The sequence below is a fragment of the Castor canadensis genome, chromosome 14 (assembly GCF_047511655.1).
Source record: "Castor canadensis chromosome 14, mCasCan1.hap1v2, whole genome shotgun sequence".
In the NCBI taxonomy this organism is placed as follows: Eukaryota; Metazoa; Chordata; class Mammalia; order Rodentia; family Castoridae; genus Castor; species Castor canadensis.
In genome coordinates this window covers 15,321,626-15,332,364 of record NC_133399.1, presented here as the reverse complement: position 1 = coordinate 15,332,364, position 10,739 = coordinate 15,321,626, and the positions used below count along the sequence as shown (strand labels likewise).

At 41.8% G+C, this 10,739-nt stretch overlaps 1 pseudogene; it reads right to left on the bottom strand.

The window, feature by feature from the left end:
- Positions 1 to 206: 206 nt before the first annotated feature.
- Positions 207 to 10,455, bottom strand: LOC109679736 (protein lin-28 homolog A pseudogene; annotated as a pseudogene).
- Positions 10,456 to 10,739: the final 284 nt, after the last annotated feature.

Sequence of the window (10,739 nt, the reverse complement as noted above, 5' to 3'; positions counted from 1 at the left end):
GGGCTTCTTACTTGAAGAGCAGGCATTCCACCACTTGAGCCACACCCCTAGTCCATGTTGCTCTGGTTATTTTGGAGATGGGGTCATCTCTCAGGGCTGGCCTCAAACCTCAGTCCTCCTGCTCTCAGCCTCCCAAGTAGCTTGGATTGCAGTTGTGAGCCACCAGTGTCTGGCTAACCCTCTTATTGTTAGGACATGGGAAAACCTCATGTGGCTGTTGAAGCCACAGGGTCAGTCCCTGCTTCATCTCCATATGCACTCCCCAGCTCTCCCCAGTTCTCCAGCGTCAAAGCCTCCTATGGGAAACCAAGCACATTCAGACCACAGGACCCCTGCACCTGCTCCAGCCTCTCTCTGGGTTAGCTTTCCCTCTGTTTTTTACATGTTTAAATCTTACCCAATGTCACCTGCTCAGGAAGTCCTTCAATGGCTTTCCCCCATTGGGTCACCACCTCTAGGACACTGTCAATTTAGCTCATTTATGTCCCTCAGTGCTATTGTCACAATTTATAATATATAACAATTATGATACCAGAATTCAGCATCGTTACTACTTATACACACAGGTAACAAAGTTTAAATGCTCATGTCCCTTACATGAAAGGACACAGTGTTTGAATGGAAGCCACAGACTTTGAGTCATATTCATATATATATATATATGTATATATATATGACATATGAAGTCCCATATACTTTAAGTCATGGTAAGAGGCACTCAAGCTGCTTTTGCTGAAAAGCACTGACTCCTTACTTGAGCCCACAAATTAACTAAAAGCAGGAAAAGCTTGGCATCATTGTCTCCATTTTGTATCTGTCTTTGTGCTAAGCCATTCTCTTTACAGTCACTTCACAATCACCTTGGATCCAAAAAAGGACAAAACTGATAATATCTTATGACAATGAACTGGAGCTCCCTGGAGCTGCCACCATTCCAGTGAGGACAGTTATCCCAAGAATTCTCTCAAACAGGAACCAGATTATTCTCTCCAGTGATAACTTTCCAAAACTGGACCAGACCACCTGACTGACGAAGACTGCTCTGCAAGTCACAACTATACTTGGGATGAATTGTTTAACTACACATACCTTTGTCCCCTGCCCTCAGTTCTTTTGTCTGTTTAAACCTATAGCTCAGGTCTGTACCCCAAAGATGGCTGAAGATGAGCTGAGTGCTCACTCTGCCTTTTCCCGTGGCACATCCTGAAGTGTGTAATAAACCTCCTTTCTTTGCCTTCACCAGGACTCTTTATTTGGCATTTATGGGTGGGTGTCTGGACCTGGCATATGGAATCTCATGAGTTTGGCCTTGGGTCCAGAACTCCAGTCTCATCATCTCTAGATGACTTAGAATACTAATACAGTGTAAATGGTGTGTACAGAGTTGTTAAATGGTATTATTCAGGGAATAATGACAAGGAAAAATTCTGTTTGGGAGAGATGCCATTTTGAAAAAGTATCTTCAATCTGCAGTTGTGAGGAAGATTAAGTGAGGGAAAGATCAGGCCTCACAGAAAAATATTACCTCTTTGATTAACCATGCTTTGGCTCAGGAACTACCCTCAGCAGGCTGGGAACCACCCATGCCCTGCCCCACTCATTGATTATTGGGTGGGAATCTCCCAGTTCTTCTCTTTCCATAGGTTAACGTAGGTTTTAAAAAGCACCTGAAGAGTGGAAATATGCTTTCTCAGCCGTGGACTCCACCTGGGCCTCACCGTGTTTCCCTTTCTATTTTCCTTTCCTAACTTTTAATAAACTACCTTTACACCCACGTGTCCTTCCATGGATTCTGATCACAGACTGCACCAGTGCCATTAACAGTTGGTTGAATTTGAAGATATGGAACTCATGCATGTGGAATTTTTTCTGCACAGATATTTGCTTAACATCTACATTTTCCTTCTGAATTTAAACACTGAAATTTGGTATTTTGTGTAACTGGCTCAATGTTTTATCCTGAGTAGTGCCTAGAAGTTCAATGTTTTATCCTAAGTAGTGCCTAGAAATGTCTGCACACAGAAGGAGCTCAATAAATGTCCATTGAATACAGCAGTGTTTGTAATCCTCACCCTGATAACATGCAGGACTGGGGGGTGGAGGCTGTGCCGTGGTGTATTGCAGGATATTGAACAGCATGAGTTGTTCTGACCTGTTTGATGCTGTACCAGATCTTCCCTCCACCACGTCTAACAACCTGAATGACTCCAGAAACTTCTACATGTCCCCTCGGAGTGCGGGATAAGAACCATGGGCCTACACAAATGAGGGAAGTCTTCACTTATGTGTTCAAAGCCACCGCACTCTTGCCTCTATGGCAACCTTGGAACTTGGTCCATGTGCAGATCAATTTTACATGTCAACTTGGGAAGGTCATGGGATGTACAGATATCTGATTAAACATTATTTCTGTGAGGTATTTTTGAAAGACATTAGCACTTGAATTGTTGAACTGAGCAAAAGATGGCCCTGTTCATTATAAATAAATTAAAGAATTAAAGGTTGGATTCATGCCCCTTTTGTCTGCATGCATGCATGAGCTGAGACATTGCTCTCCTGCCCTTGGCACTAATGGGTTCTCAGCCCTTCAGACTCACATTGGATCTATACCATCAAGTTTCCTGTTCATATATATGTATATATATGTGTGTATGTTTGTGTGTGTGTGTGTATATATATATATATATATGAATGTATGTATGCATTATATGGGCTTCTTGAAGTACTGGTGTTTGAACTCATGGCTTTGCATTTGCTAGGCAGGCACTCTACTCCTTGAGCCTCACCTCCAGCCCATCTCTGGCTCTTTGATATTTGAATTACACCACAGATTTTTCTGGGATTTCTGTTTTGTGGGATTTCTCAGCTTCCATGATAGCATAAACCAATACTTTATAATAAATATCTACCTGTCTGTCTATGTGTCTAACTATCTATCATCTACCTATTACCCATCTGTCCAGATATTATTGGTTCTATCTCTGGAGAACCATGATTAATGTCTTAGTTAGAATCCTAATACTTCTGTGTGTCACTCCACTAAGGCTTTTGGGAATATCCCCAAAATAGAAAGGTCTTCAGATTTAGAGGCCACTAATAATAGTTAAATTTATATTGAAAAGCTAGCATTAATTGACTGCTTTTTGTGGGGCAGACCCAGGTGACTGCCCTATACAGAACCATCCTAAAAGTTTAATACATTATTATTTATTATTGAATCTATGTTAATGGTGGGAAAATGAACATAGAAACAAGATGCAACTTATCCAAAGGCAATTTATTTGATCACTTAACCAGTGCACACCACTACCCACATGTTAGCACTTCTCTATGTCTTGAGGGAGCAAGGTGTCACCTGTGTCACTTCCTATCAGCTGTTGCCATGTGATGAGTCATGGGAACCATACATGGATGCTTGGAGCAATAGACAGGTGGTGGCTCCTGGAGAGGGGGATTCTGGGAGAAGAGGGGCTGAGCATGAGTCTTAATTGGAGTAATACACCTCTCAAGGTGGCCTCTGTTTGACCACAGGGTTTTTAAGTGATGTTCCATACCCTCTCTCTCACTGAGTATTAAGGTGGACACATTAAACATTGGTGGTGGCCTGGTGCCAGTTGCTAATACCTGTGATTCTTGGTACTTGGGAGACTGAGATTGGGAGACCCTCAGTTTGAGGCCAGTGTGGGTAAATAGTTCGTGAAACCCCATCTCCGAAATAACCATGGCAAAATGGACTGGAGGCATACCATAAGCAGTAGAATGCCTGTTTAGCAAGCATGAAGTCCAGTCCCACCATATAAAGAAAAACCATTGCTGGCCTCTATTGAGCATTTCCCCACCTCAGACTTCTCTAATTCCAAGCTCATCAAGAAAATATGTCAGGATAGCATCCTAAGTACTGTTTATTAGAAGTATGTGTGTATGCAAGGCATTGTGCTAGGCCACTCACAAACATTCCCTTGCTTTACTGTCTTAGAGGGTAGGTGCTTCTGTATTCTTAGAGGTTAGAGTGGAAAGGTGATATAACCAACCTAAGGACACACAGCAATATTTGCAAAACAGAAACTGAGGAACAACAAAACTGTCAGTTATCCAACTTCACCAGGCTGTCTGTGTCCAGATTCAGGCTATTGCATACAGTCAAGGAGACTGTACACAATGTCAGGAAGAGAGAGAACCAAGTGCTGGTCAGTCAGAATGGTGCCATTGTGATCAATAGGATTATACAGACTGACTATGAAACCTACCCCTGATGGCTTCCTCGTTCTCAGCCTCAGTTCCTCTTTCTGGAAGGTGAGTGAGGTTGATGACTTGCCTACTCTGAGATGTGACCTCATGATAGATTCCATGCAAATCTTAAATATCCGAGAGACAAGATTCTTGCTTTGGTAGGAAAAGTTCAGGTTTGTCATCATAATCTAAGAAAGATTTTCTTCACCCTAATATTATTATTTTTCTTTTTAAAACTATCATATTGTTTTAGTAGGAGTACATTGTCACATTTACAAAAGTCCTTACAATATTATCATATTTGAATTCACCCCCTCCATCATTCTCCTTTATCCTCCCTTCCCCCATTCCTGGAATAGTATCAACATGTCTCATTTTTCCATCTTCATACATGATCAGCCTAATATTTTTTTTGCAGTACTGAGGCTCGAACTCAGGGCCTACACCTTGAGCCACTCCACCAGCCCTTTTTATGTTATGTGTTTTCAAGATAAGGTCTCACAAACTATTTGCCCAAGGCTGCCTTCGAACCATGATCCTCCTGATCTCTGCTTCCTGAGTAGCTAGGATTACAGACGTGAGCCACCAGTGCCCAGCCAATCAGCCTAATATCTGTTTTTTCAGATGAAGAGAAACTTAACAGAACCCGTAATATTTATAATTCTGAAGATGGTGTCTGGATGCTAAACCAAGGGCTCAAAACTGATCTCCTGTAGGGTAGACACTTAGAGAAGTAGGTCTCTGAGTGATAGCATCCCCAGCCAATCTCCACTCTACTCATGCACTTGATCTCTGACTCCTTTTCCTTCTGGCTTCCAGGTGCCAGAACTGATAAAGGATATGTTCAGTGGCCCAGAATTCTATGACACACAGTCTCACTATCAGATCCTTTCCAAATTTCTGTCATCTAAGGAAATGTATTGTCAATTAACATACACGAGGTAAATTCTGTTGCCCCTAAAATCCAGAACCAGCTCAGTACAGGGCTCTGAGGAGCTTAGCTGAGGGAAGGCCACTGGCCTCTCATTCCAACTGCAAGCTTGTTTCAGTCAGCAATGTGCCGCAGCCTTTTCCCTGGGCTCCTGCTGCTTGAAGGCCCATCATCCTCTGTGGGTTGTCAGGCCCTCCACGGTCTGTCCTCAGTCTGTATTTCAAGGTTTCCCTCTCTCCATGCTCAGCTAACCTCCACGGCTTTGCCCTAACTGTTGTCTCTGTCAGGATTGCTACTAACACATTGCTGGCAGACTTCTTTTTGTGCTTCTCACTCCTCCAGGTAACATGTTGCCTCTTCCATCAGCCTAATCAATCTCCCGACCCCTCCCTTCACACCTTCACAGCATCTTCGTCTTGCCCTCTTGTATCTTCTCATGAGTCAACAAATATGTGTATTCAAGGACATTTGATACGGGAAGATTCTAGTTATCAAGAACCAGCAATGATGGAGAAGTATGTCATTCTCCTCCCTCAGCTTCCCAGGGTTCAGGTTAGAAAGCTGTGCTGCATCCAGGGATGACAGAGAAATCAGAAGTGGTAGGGAAACCCTGGGGTCTTCAGGAGCTCCATATAATTCAAAGAACCAATCAGGGGCTTAGAGAGGCACCTAGAGGTGATACCTAAAATGAAGTCTAACGCTTATGTACTTATGATTCAGGTGAGGCAGGTGGACGAGGGGTTGCCATGTAGAGGTGATAGCTTTGCAAAGGCTGAGGTAGACAAAGGTGTGCTGAGTTCAGGGAATATAGTGTTTTCAATGAGCCTGACCTGGAGTTCTGAGGCCTGACTCCATGGGTTCCAACAAGTCAGGTGTAGCCACTTACCCAATCACACCAATAAAGACAGGAGCAGTGGTGAAGGGCAGAGATGAGGGGATTTGTAAATGCAGCAGGCATCTGTGGGAAGAGGGCCTGTAAGAGTTTAAACCCATCTTCAGAGTACTTACGTGAGTTTTGGTTTAACTACAAGTATGAGGGGTATGAGAATTCCAAGAATATTATTATTGTTATTACTACTAAATCTTACAACAAATTTTTTATTCTTTTCTTATTATGCCCTGTTTTTTATTCTTTTGTTATTATACCCTATGTTGGATAATTTAACAAAAATTAATTTTGGGAAAGGATATCCTAATTTCTATATGCTTGTGTCCCCTGTAGCATGGCAAAGTAAGTTGTAATTCACAGATGGGCAGCAATAAACAACAGAGCCCAAGTTACAGCATGAGATCCCCAGACCCCTAGCAAGCATAGGTCACATTGCAGGCTGGCCATCTGGCAGGAGAGCAGGTCAGTGAGAACAGACATACACAGGAGGCAGTCAATGTCTCGACATCCTGCTTACAGTGCAATTTCCTCTGGTTATCTGCAGAGGTGTGTATATGTTTCCATGTTGACACTGATGACAATATGGCACAAAAAAAAATCTGGAGGACATGCAAAGGCTTATTACTCAACTAATGCAGAGCTTCACTCTTGTAGATATACAGAACCAAGATCAGGAACAAAGAGGCAAACACAGAGAAGCAATGCTTATTCTGACAGAACCTATAAGCAGAACAAGGGGAGGAAAATGTCAATTATCTCTGAGAAGAAAAATTTGACATAAACCTCTAAAGGGGACCAGGTTTAGCAGGCCCTATAAGTTATTAGTTTTTATCTCCAGAAACTCTACCAGATTGTGCAGTAACAACCAGAGAAATGTCACGTCCTGCTTCTGAAAGTAGGCAGAAAAGAAGCCACTTTGAAAATTGTGGCTTTCATAAGTTCAATCGTGAAGAAAAACAAAGTATATCCCCAAATCCCAATCAACTGGGTGATCTTTCTTTTCTTGTTTCTTTTGTCTTTCTCACTCTCTCTCCCCCTCTCCCTCTCAATGGTACTGGCAGGTGAACCCAGCACTTTGCACAGAGTAGGCAAGATGGAGATTTCTAAAGCCAAAAGTGGGCTGGCAGAGTAGCTCAAGTGGTAGAGCACCTGCCTAGCAAGTATTAGACTCTGAGTTCGAATCCCAGTACTGCAAAAAAAAAGAAAAAGAAAAATCATCTAAAACCAAAGGTTTGGGAGCAAGTAAAAAACCAAACTTTAACCCCTGTCTAAAATCCCTGCCACAACACTGGAAAGGAAAGAATCTAATTTCCACAGGTACCCCATTAGCCTAAATAATAAAATGTCAACTTACTGACATTAACAACAACAAAAAAGAATTACAGAGAAGGAGCGAAATACAGCCCAGCAACGAAAAAAATTAATTGAGAGAAACCAAGTTTGAGAAACCACAGACAATATACTCACTGGACAAAGTTTCAAGCATCTATCTTGACTATATTCAAAGAGATTAAGGCAACCATGGTGAAAGAATTAAAAGAAATCAGGAAAAGGTTGTATGAATAATATGACAGCAATAAAGAATTGAAACTTCTCAAAAGGAGCAAGGCATACTATGCTGGGTGCCAGTGGCTCATACCTGTAACCCTAGCTACTTGGGAGGCTGAGGTTGGGAGGTTTTCCAGGCCACCCTGGGAAAATAGTTCATGAGTCCCCCATCTCCATCAAAATAACTAGAGCAAAATGGACCGGAGGCATGGCTCAAGCAATATACCACCTGTATTGGAAGTGTAAAGCCTTAGTCCCGCCCAAAAGAAAAAAAAAGGAGCCAAGCATAATGGCAAACATCTGTAATTTCAGCATTCAGGAGCCTGAGGCAGGAGATTTTGAGTTTTTTGAGACTAGCATGGGCTAGAGTGAGTTACAGGCCACCTGCAACTATTTAGCAAGCCTCTGTCTCAAGAAAACAAAAACAGAAACAAAAAACTCAAAATATAAAAACCCTGAGAAGAACCATATAGAAATTACACAGGTGCAAAACAAGAATTTAAATGAAATCATCACTCCAGTTACTCAATGACAAGACAAAGAATAAACTTAGGTGAGGTTACCATTGATTTTATGCAGCCTGAAGAAAAGAAAGAAAACAGGATTAAATTGAGATGGTGTCACCAGGATATCTACATTGTAAGAATTAGTAAAAGGTCTCTTTGAGAGAAGTTAGAACTCTGATCTCATAAAGAACAGAATATTAGACAAGAATTAAATGGCCACAATAAATGCTTTGGTTCTTACTTCCTGTATTCACAATAATATGTTTGTTCATATTGTTACTATCGATAATATACTGGCTGGTTGTAAGGACTAAGAAAAGTAAATGACAGTGATTGTATATGGGATGGGGAGGAGCTGGAAACATTACAAGGTACCTGCAAGGCCTGTGAAAACAGTGCAGTGTTATTGTAAACTGCGTTTACATTGGCTGCAATGGTACTGTTAACACTGGGAAATCCCTTAACATTTTTAAGTTTAATAAACATACAAGACAGTCTAGTGAAGCAAAGAAAATGGGATCATAAAATAAGAACACAGAAACAGATGAGAAGATTAAACAAAAACCCAGAACAACTAAGGCCAACAGGCAAGCAATAGTCCAAAACTGGGGATATAAAGAGTACTTCCAGAGAGTCCCATATGCCAAACAAGAGAAAGAAAGCCAAGGTAGTAGGACCTCATGAATTGCTTTAGAATGAGTAGGTGCTACTTTGAGAGATAAAAACAACTGTCAACTACAATAACACTTACCACGTTCTCAAAGTGAAGAACATACCTACTTAAAAAAAAAGTAGAAAACAGTGACGGTGTGGTACATATTAATCCAATGTCAACAATATTTAAATGTAAATTAGCTAAGCACAGTAATTAAGAGTGTCAGGGTACATAAGAAAATGAGATCTGTGCTGGCTACATGAAATACCATTTGAAATATACAGACATAAGGGTCAGTTGGAGAGAGAATGATCACAGGATGTGAAATATCAGTTGGATAGGAGGACTAAGTTCAAAAGACCTATTACACAATATGGTGACTAGTGAATACCAATAAATTGTACTCTGGAAAGTCACTAAGAGATTACATTTTAAATGTTCTCACCACAAAATGATAAGGATGTAGTAATGTATGTATTAATTCAGTCGATTTATCACCTCCACAATAAGTACATAGTTAACAGCATCATTTTACATTATAGATGCATTTAATTTATACGCACCAGTTAAAAAATATATAAATATTTAAAAAGATAAAAATGACAAAGACAGATTAAATGCAACGCTATGAAGAGAGATACATTTCTATCACAAAAAGAAAGCTGAGATAACTATATTAATTTCACACTAAACAGGCAGTAGTAGTGTTAGGAAAATCACAAAGGAATGCAGGGATCAAATGATAAAGGGATCCATTAAGACATTATGTTGTCTTCCCCTAAAGAGAACATCAAATTACATGAGACAAAAAAGATACAGAACCAAAAACAAAATTACAGATCCACAATTATACTTGGAGACTGCAACAGACCACCACCAGGAATTGACAGTTGAGACAGAAAATTAGTCAGAATCAACTGAAGTCATCTGACACTGCAATGAGTAAGTACAGAGAACTCTAAATACAGAGGGCTCTAAATACAGAAATGGATCTTTTACTTTAGAAAAACTGAGAAAGAAGAGCAAGATAAAGCCAAATTAAAAACAGGAAAACAGGCAGGGTGCTGGTGGATTACACCTGTAATCTATCCTAGCCACTTGGGAGCTTGAGATCTGGAGGATCGAGGTTCAAGGCCACCCAGTGCAAACAGTTCGAGAGACTGCATCTCAAAATAACCAGAGAAAAATGGACTGGAGGTGTGTCTCAAGAGGTAGAGCACCTGCCTTGGAAGCATAAAGCCAAGTTCAAAAGTCACTCCCACCAAAAAAAAAAAAAGCAGGAAAACTATAATTGGCAAAGACACCAATGAAATTATGCATGACAAATCAAGAAGAAATCAACAAAACTAAAAGCCCCACCAGGGCCAGTGACACGGATGGACTCCAGGCCTTTGGCAGACTTCTTCAAGGTGAACTCCACTGCGTAACCCTCATTCAGGCTCCGGAAGCCCTCCATGTGCAGCTTACTCTGGTACTCAAAGACGTCTACGGGAGGGCAGAGCGCGACCCCAGCGCGGGCGGTCACGGACAAGAAGCCGAACCCCATGCCCACATTGAACCACTTACAGATGCCGGCACCGGGCAGCAGCTGCGGCTCTTCTGCAGCCCGTGCCACGTCCACCGGCGCCTCCTCGGGCGCCTTCTCTGCCGCCTTGGCCCAGCAACCTGCAAACTGCTGGTTAGACACTGAGCCCATGGTCGTCGGCTGAGCCTGTGGCCCCAGGACCCTGGTCGGGCGGCTGCTGGCCCCAGAGAAGTCCGGAGGCCGGCTAATAAGTTTAGTAAGAGTAGAATTGCACATTAAGAATAAATACGTCTGAAATTAGTTCCTCTAGGGTTCCAGTGACAAGGTGGAAAAGGCTTTGCAGATTCATGCTGTGAGTACAGTCCCACCCCTGCCTGCGGTGTTTTCGGTATGATGGTAAGTTAACTCAGCCTCTGCTACAAGTGGTGTAGAGTCTTCTCACCTAGAAAGGCTCA